The 10,058-nt window shown below is 36.9% G+C and overlaps 2 pseudogenes; both read right to left on the reverse strand.

Moving 5' to 3' along the window:
• The window catches only part of LOC107025102, a 39,645-nt pseudogene that overhangs the window by 18,176 nt on the left and 11,411 nt on the right, over window positions 1–10,058 (reverse strand).
• Window positions 5,017–5,135, reverse strand: LOC114078106 (annotated as a pseudogene).

Below are 10,058 nucleotides of genomic sequence, written 5' to 3' on the forward strand. Positions count from 1 at the left end.
GGGGGGGGGGGCAAAATATTAAGGAAATAAAAGTGAGGTTGTGGGGGTTCGAACCCACCACCTCACAGCCTCCTCCTCTTCAGCGAAAATTAAATGAAAATAAGGGGGGCTGCGGGGGTTCGAATCCACAACCTCCCTATTGTAGCAAATTTAATTCTAAAACTCAAAGGGGTTGTTGGGGCTCGAACCCCCAACCTTTCGGTTAATTAGTAGTAAAATTAAAATAGAAAATTTATCCCTTCATGTAAAATATTGAGATTTATTTCAGAATTCTAATAAAAAATAGAAAACTAATTCTCTCATGTAAATATTGAGATTTAATTTAGAATTCTAATTTAAAATAGAAAATTAATCCTTTCATGTAATTGTTTAGATTTAATTTAGAATTCTAATTAAAATAGAAATTAATCACTTCATGTAAATGTTGAGATTTAATTTAGAATTCTAATTAAAATAGAAAATTAATTATTTCATGCAAATGTTGAGATTTAAGTTAGAATTCTAATTAAAATAGAAAAATAATTATTTCATGAAGATGTTGGATTTAATTTAGAGTTCTAATGTTATGAATATTAGAAATAAAATCAATGAAAAATATAAATGATATCCACGTGACTCAAGATTTGGGTTCCCGTGCCCAAACCTCCGTATTGATACATAAGTCATACGTGAGTAAAATATTCAAGAATAATGCCATCTACTTAGATCAAAAATCAAGATCTTAGCATATATACAAGATACATAAGTCTTGTAATGCATAATCTTAGGAAAGTAAGAATCACTTAACGAACTATAAATGAAGCCCCATGGCTTGTATGTATAGACACATAAGTTTAACATACGTTCAAAAATAAGTGAACCTAAGATATACGTAATGAAATGAAGAAATGAACATTCACGTAATAAGAGGTGAGTAAGTATGAAAAATAAAGGTGTTAATAATGAAGAATGTGGTGATAATCATGATGTGAGACTAATGTTATGATGAGAGCAATAATCTCAAATGAGCCTAAGTAAATATTATCAATACGTACTCACCAAGGAGAGTGTAAGATAATGAAGAGACAAGTCTCTACGAACACTCTAATGAAAATATTGAGTTTAAAACACTTAATACTAATGATGAGATGAGAAATCATCTATTGAGCTATGATGTCCTTATACTAGAAGCCAACTTCCATGATGTATGAGTTGAATGTAATGGAACTTTATACTGAGCACCGATAGGCTAGCTATGAGCGGTGATGCCTTCTTTCGGGAAGGGCGGAGGTTCACGTAACTCTCATGAGATGAGACTGTCCGGCTTGCCGGGTATGGGTCTCCATACATATCCTAGTCTTTGAACCTATATTGCCACTGTAGGGATCTGGCGGGGTTAAATTCCCATATACGCTAGCATGTTATTGAGTCACTTTGCCCTTGATTCCACCTCTTTTCGGTGTGGGAGAGACACTGGAATTTCATGATGCTCACATGATCTATGTCGGTTAAAGTTAAAGTTCCCAATGGATGAATGAGGCCAGCCTCAAATGAATCATATAAAGAAATGAATGATACCGAAGGTGTTAGGATAGGATAATCAAGAGGTGAGCTAGATTCAGGTAATGACATTAGGTTATTCCTGATCATTGCACGACAAACCCGATAAAAGTCTTAAACTACATCCTAGGTATAGTTGGTGTTCACACTGGCCTATGAATGAACTGAAATGAGGTACATATGAATGAATGAAGCAGACTCCGTGTTTTCTAAAGAAGGCTCCCTAGTTGAGGTCCCATATGTTGAGCCCTCATTTTGGAAAGTCTTAAGGTCAAGTCCATGATAATAAGGTCTCATGGCATATGAATGAATAATATGAAAGAAGCTATGTGTCATATGTTATGTGCTATATGCAGATGTTATGTGCAATTTGATAATCATAATGATGCATGTCACTCTCATGGCATAACTTTCCCAATCTCAATTTTGCAAGTCCACTGACTTGACTTCCAAAAATCATGTTGTTAGGAAAGAGCTATTATTTCTCATGAATGTCCCCGATGTGTGCTTGCATATACCCGTACTTAGTACAAGTGTGTACTAATTCCATACAAACATCTACTTTTAGGTGCAGGCACAGGTGGACGGTAGAGCTACATGTTCGTTGTTGCAGCTATCCGGACGTAAGCATTCATCCGGAGTTTGGTAGGTCCTCATGCTTTCGAGGATGCTACTATTTTACATTCTAGCGTAGTTTTAGAGTTTAGCTAGTGGAGCATGTTCCACTAGCGTTTCTTTCCTGTTTTTGTTCAGACTTTGTATTGGTGCTATTTTGGCCGATATACAATTAATACTTAATAAATTATTTCTTTCAGTTGCTTATCTCTTAACTGTTAGATGTTTGATGACGAACGATTACGAAATATTAAGAATATTTAGCAAGTATGTTTAAAGAATCAAAAAAATTTTTAAAATTTTCCGCTAAAATTAACCAATGTAAAGTAAGAATGACGTAAGTAGGCTTGTTTGCGACCTCTGAGAGATGCCGGTCTCGTCTGGGGTCTAGATTCCAGTCGTGACAGAAACAAAATGGAAAAAATTGCATGAACAAAATGATATAAACTTCAACGGTAAATCTGGTCGTACCAAGAAACAAGTTAACATAAAGGAAAGCTTCAAGCTTTTCAAGTTAAATGGTTAAACAGATCTCTTTCTTCTGTGTTTCCTAATTTCCATCCACATCTCCATCTTCCCGAAGAAAGTCATGTATCTCATTATTTTGTTAGTTAAGAACCAGAACAATAGATGCACATGAGCAACTAGGATTCTGAGATAACATCTTAATATAGATTAATTGTTCATGAATGTAACAATTTACTGAAAGCAAGACAACTGTTCTATGAGTATTCTCTCTTTGAAGACGTTGTCTTGCTGTTGAGATCAAAGATTTTGAGTATTTTCTTTCTAAAGTTGCATTGAATAGAATTCACTGTAAGAAAAACCATTTGCACAAGTGCCAATGAAACTGCAAATGCCACAAAATTCAGCAGTGGCTTTATTTTTTTTGTACTTAATTTTTTTTTGCAGAGTCTGTTATACCTAGAGATGCCAATGCAAAGAGAAGGTATTGACATAATGGAAGTAAGATCAGTCCAACCTGCATCCTTTGTCAATTTGAAGGCATGCATCATGCATGTTTGTATTAAGTCGATCCATTAAACTTTCCTCGGTAACACAGAATTCAACATTTCCTACAAACAGAGAAATCATATTTTTAGCTCTCCACAGAAAATGAAAATCCTATGCATCGTCATTAGCTAAAACCTACTCATAGATGGAGAAGAAAATGGCCATGGAAGCCTAAATAATCATTTAACATACTGAGCAAGAGGTTCTTACTTTTCATTGGAACCTTAGTCTGTCTAAGCTAAGTACTATAGTTCATAGGCATCTTGGTCTCAAGAGACAAAGAGAGACCAAGGTAATACTAGATATAAAGCATCATGGCTAGGGGTAGATACATTCTTACTTTCCTCAGCTATTAGTCCTAAAAGTCCTAAAAGTAAACAAAACAAATAAAGGGGGATAAACCAGTAGTTATTGTGTGTTTTGACTCTTCTTGCTCTTGAGATGTCAAACTTGTTAAAACATTCGCATGATAGAGAAATCAAACCCAAATTGAGATTAGTCTTCTATCAAATTCATATATTATATATTATCTGAATTAACATTAACTATATAAATGACGAAACGAAGAATTCCTTTATCTACTGGCAAAAGGGGAAAATGTTTATATGCATAAGCAGGATAAAGATTTGCTGTCACAACCTGCTATATTTTTAACATCAATGAAGCTATCCTTCTTGATTACTTCCAGAAAGTCCTTCCCCAAGCGCCTTGTAATGCCTTTCTCTAGATTATAACGGCCAGACAAATTGATGACTGTGTGAACATCATGATACTTAGAAGCATATAGAAGCACATCATCCCCTCCTGCAACAGTTCATTTCTCATAATTAGTCAACATACATGAACATGACAAAATGATAATACTTAATGTCATTTATAGAGGAAAATGAGAGCACAAAACAAAGAACATCTCTTAATGATAATACTTAATGTCATTTATAGAGGAAAATGAGAGCACAAAACAAAGTACATCTCTATTGAGCCCCAGTGATTAATATTTCAGGGATAATTTCCGTTATTTGCATTGAGTTGACGAACTCTTTGAATTTTATCTTTTATTGAGGCAAAATAATTTGTCAAGCCTAAGTATATATATCCTTCTTGTTGGTCCTTTTTCTCTTTTGGCACGTGAGTTAGGAGCAATGAATTCAACCACAAGGAGTTCTCATAGCTGATATTTCTCGTTTATGGCCCTAGCAATGAATATACAACTTAGCCTTCCATCTGTTCTCTTCTTCTCATCTGGCTAATCATGCTGACAGCATTACCCACTATCTTAGTTGGTGGGAGGTAGTAGGTTTCTAGTAGAGTAGTCATGGGCTGCTCAAGCTGGCCCAGAAACCACCATTAAAAAAATCTTGTCTGTACTTGGGACAACTAGTTTCAAAATTAACAAGGGGTACAACAACAACTATCTAATATCATTCTTTAATAAAGACAACTAGCTGACATAATCTAAAAGGAACAAGGGACTTTGGCACATACTTGATTTTGCAGTTACACCTTAACAAGTTTCCATGAAGACAGAGACGGAGCTAGGATCTTTTGTTTATGGGTTCTAGACCACCATTCTTTTTGCTTATTGAGTTCTGGAAGATATTCTGTACATACTAAATGAATTTTTAACACAAACATAAGGTTTGAGCCAAAGTGATTCTGCTGAACCCATAACTACCACTATGCCCCTGCCCTGCATGAAGGAATAGCCACAATGTGATTATGTGGGAGAAGATTATAGTGTAATCCCATAGGTGAGGTCTTGAAGGGTGGACTATATGCAGACCTTACCCCTACCCTCTAACAGGTAGAGAGTCCATTTCCGATATACCCTCGGTTCAAGAAAAAGGAGAGATACAACACAAGGACTTCCAAAGGGTCACCCGTCCTAGTACTACTCTCACCCAAGCACACTTAGCTTCGGAGTTCTAATGAGATCCTGGTGTGTGAGTCGTGGTATAATCGCATCCTATTGTCGCATCTAGATCTCACTAAAAAATAAATAAAAACCTAAAGCATAATAATGCCGCAGGCAAAACCTCTTTCTTCACCATACAACTCTTGGCAAAAAGTTTATGCACCTTTACTATGTCCAAGGACTGCTGCTACTTTGCGGTTTGATCCATTGAAATATTCAACCACAGAATGCAAGTCATCTGCCTCTCTACGGTAGTTACCATACTGAAATAAACCTTCACTTTCACTAGAAAGCAGTAGATAATGTACAAACAAAAATTGTGAAAGAACTAATGTTAGTCACTGCATACAGAATTATAGGACAACAAATTTCTGAAAGCTAAGATGATGAGAGCGGAAGTAAACCAAAGAGAATTATAGAAAAGAAATGATGTGAGAATTCACTTTTTGAACCATTGCATTGACCTCAAGTTAGGTCTGTATTCCATTGTACTTTACTACTTTTACAAGAAAATCAAGAAAGAAAAGCAATAGAATGTAGACACTTTATAGTTATGACCAACCCCTGTTCACATTGTTGGAATAATGATTTATTCCCTTAAGGAAAAAGGTTGGCTCACAACTATTATTTACTTCGAAGTTAGAAGCCTCTATAGTTTTAGGCAGTTGCAGTAAATACTATGAACCAATGATAAGGGAGAAATAGAAGCCATTGATTAAATACAGACTGAATAGTAGCTCCTATAACTAGATATAATTGCACATTTTTCTCATAAAAAAAATGAATAAGAAGATGATACTGTTCACACCAATCAGAGTAAGCTAGTAAAACAACATTCACAACAGTCAATGAAAAAGCTCCCTCTTTATCTAGAGGTCTTTTTAATACCAAGAGCTTACCCATTTCCGAGGAAATCAAAGCGAAATACACTGGTTCCTTCTTTCTCCAAGGCAACAACAAGGTTCACCAAAGTGTTGAAGTTCTAGCAACCGAAACAGAATGAAAAATTGGATGCTTCATCAACAGCTCTCCCACCATCAAACAGACTACACATACACTAATAAATTGCACAGAAATAAAAATCATCTATTTTGGAACTTATTCAAATATTTTAACTTATTAAATTATGCAAGAAAGTCAATGAGCTTGTAATTGCTTCAATCGTGAACTTAAGGCACTTTCCTCTATACGTATCTGTCACGCCCCGAGCTATCCATGAGACACGGACACGGAACCTAAGACCACAAGTGATCCAAAGCTAACCCTGCTGGCATGATCATGAGCATACTAAAGACAATAAACTGATGCGGAAGCTAAATTATAATTAAATATGAAAAGATGGGGAATACCTATATGCTAAAACTAATATATAAGAAAAGTGATGAGTTTAATATAATAAAGTTACTAACTCAACACTAAGCTGAAACTAACTATGTTTGAAATAAGCCTCTAAACTGGACTAGAAATACTGGGACAAACCCCCAGCTAAATCTAGAAAAAACTGAAACTAAATGACTAAAACAAAACTGAAATGAACTTATGATTATTGTCCTCGGATAATGAGGACTCACCACTGAATCTGGATAGTCTTCTGCCGAATATGTAGTCTTGACCGCCAAGAAGCGAGAAGACTTAGTCATCCTATCAACTATCACACAAATGGAGTCATGCTGTCGCGAGTACGCGGTAATCCTGTGATGAAGTCCATATTGATCACATTACACTTCCAAGTAGGAACATAGATCTCTTAAGTCATACCTCCTGTTTTTTGATGTTCTACCTTGACTTGCTGGCAATTGGGGCACTTACTCACAAAATCTGCTATATCCCTCTTCATGACATTCCACTAATAGAATTCTCGCAGATTGCGTACATCTTAGTGGCACCTAGATGAATCGAATACCTAGTGTTATGGGCTTCTGCAAGAATATGCTGTCTCAACTCACCCACATCAGGAACACAAAATCTATCCTGGTAGCAAAGTACACCATCTTCCCCTTGGGAGAAAACCTCCACTCTCTGATTATGGACTGCACCCTTAAGTTCAAGCAAGATTGGGTCACTGTCTTGCTTTTCCTTAACCTCCACCACCAAAGAAGATTCTGCCCCATTCTAAACTGTTACACCATTGTCTGATATGCTCATAAGGCGAACTCCCAAGCGAGCAAGCCTGTGGATATCTTCACTAGCTCCTTCTTTTCTTCCTCAACATGAGCTACATTACCCATAGATAATCTACTACATTTGCCTTACCAGGATGGTAATGCACACTCATATCATAATCCTTAAGGAACTCAAGCCATCTCCTCTAGCGAAGATTTAACTCCTTCTGGGTGAACACATACTGAAGGCTCTTATGGTCAGTGAACACATTTACGTGAACACCATACAAGTAGTGTCTCCAGATCTTGAGTGCAAACACCACTGCTGCAAGCTCGAGGTCATGAGTGAGATAGTTCTTCTCATGAACCTTAAGTTGTCTAGAGACATAAGCTATCACCTTACCTCGCCGCATCAATACACAACCTAGGCCAACTCTGGATGCATCACAATGGATCACATAACCATCTGAACCCTCTGGTAGAGTCAAGACAGGAGCTGTAGTCAATCGTGTTTTCAATTCTGCAAAGCTTTTCTCACAATCATCTGACCATTGAAACTTGACCATCTTCTGAGTCAACCTAGTCAATGGTGAGGCTATGGATGAAAATCCTTCCACGAACCTTCTGTAATAACCCTCTAGACCTAAGAAACTCCTGATATCTGTAGCAGAGGTAGGTCTGGGCCACTGTTTCACTGCTTCTATCTTTTGTGAATCCACTTGGATCCCTTCTCTAGATACAATGTGACCAAGGAAAGCAACGGATTGCAACCAGAACACATATTTGCTGATCTTAGCGAATAATTGGCGATACTTGAGAGTATGTAAAACAATTCTCAAATGACTCGCATATTCTTCCTCATTCCTAGAGTAAATGACATATCATGAATGAAGATGATAACGAACAAGTCCAATTACTGTTTGAACACTTTGTTCATTAAATCCATGAAAGATGTAGGAATATTAGTTAGTCCAAACGACATAACTACAAATTCATAATGACCATACCAAGTTATTGAAGGCTATTTTCAGAATGTCACTATCTCTGACTCTGAGGTGATGATAACCCGATCTGAGGTCTATCTTTAAGAAATGGATAGCACCCTGAAGTTGGTCAAACAAGTCCTAAATCCTGGGGATGGTATAATTATTCTTGATTGTGACCTTGTTCAACTGTCTATAGTCAATGCATATTCTAAGACAACCATCTTTCTTCTTTATGAACAACACTAGTGCACCCCATGGTGAAATACTAGGTCTGATGAAACCCTTATCTAGAAGGTCTTTCAACTGCTCTTTCAATTCCTTAAGCTCTGCTGGAGCCATTCTGTAAGGAGGAATAGAAATAGGTTGGGTATCTGGAAGGAGATCAATTCCAAAGTTGATTTCCCTTTCGGGAGGAACTCTGGGAAGATCTTCTGGAAACACTTCTAGAAATTCACATACTACTGGAACTGACTTAAGAGGTAGGGTTTCAAGGCTAGAATCCTTAACCCAAACTAGATAATAGAGATAACCCTTAGATATCATCTTTCTGGACTTAAGGTAAGAAATAAATCGACCCATAGGCGCTAAGCTACTACCCTTCCATTCTAAGATTGGTTCATCTGGAAACTGAAAAAGAACAATCCTAGCTCTACAATCGAGTGAGGCATAACATGAGTGTAACCAATACACGCCTAGAATGACCTTGAAGTCTACCATTTCTAACTCTACTAGATCTGCTGAGGTGACTTTCTGAGAGACTGTGATAGGGCAATTCTGTATACCTGTCTAGCTATAACTGGGTCACCGACTAGAGTAGAGACTGAGAAAGGTTCTGAGAGAGTTTCTAAACTGATATTGATTGGACTTCTACATAAGGAGTTACAAAAGAAAGAGTAGCCCCTGGATCTAACAATGCATAAACATCAAGGTCAAAGACACGTAACGTACCAGTGACGACATCAGGAGAATCTTCCTGATCCTGGCGAGCCTTAAGAGCGTACAACCTATTCTGGTGCTGACTGCCACCTGTACCAGATGAGTTACCACTACTAAAAAAGGCCAAAAAGAGACCTAGAAATGGAGACCTCAGAAATAGATCAATAATAAGAGACCTCATGAGGTCGCTATTTAAATTAATATCTTTTAATTTTTTTTTTAATGTAGGAGCGACCTCGTGAGGTCAATTTAATGAATATATATTTTTTTTAACTGACTTATTTAAAATTTTTAAATTTTTAATCTAATTCTCATAAAATTAGAGACCTCATGAGGTCTCTAATTTTTTAACTATTCAATTAAATTAAATTATTATTTTTAATTAAATTATTGTTTAAGAGACCTCATGAGGTCTATACTTGTTAAATTAAAAATAATAATTTAATTTAATTTAATAGTTAAAAAATTAGAGACCTCATGAGGTCTCTTAAACAAAACAAAAAACCTAGCCAAAATTAAAATAGCTCTCTTTCTTCCCTCTCTCTTTTTCATCGACCGCCTCTCTCTCTTTCTCGTCGACCTCGTCGACCCTCTCTCTTTCTCGTCGACCCTCTCTCTGTATCGTCTCTCTTTCTCGTCGACCCTCTCTCTCTGTATCGTCCCTCTCTCTCTCATCGTTCCTCTCCGCCGTCGTCTTCTCCGTCTCTTCTGTCCGCCGTCGTCTCTGTCTCCGCCGCCAGCTCTCCGCCATTTGCAGTCGCCTCAGCAGCAGCGTTCCCCTTTGACTCCAGGTAAATTTTTTGAACAAATTAATTCTTTGAAAATAAGTTAGTTCTAGTGTTAACATTTTTCTTGAGGGTAGAAAGACAAGTGGGATTGGGATTTTCTTGGTTGTTGAAGGGACGAAGAAACAGAATGGTTCAATCTTTGTGTGTTACAAGTTTAGTTTCA

This window comes from Solanum pennellii, chromosome 7 (genome assembly GCF_001406875.1).
Source record: "Solanum pennellii chromosome 7, SPENNV200".
Classification (NCBI taxonomy): Eukaryota; Viridiplantae; Streptophyta; class Magnoliopsida; order Solanales; family Solanaceae; genus Solanum; species Solanum pennellii.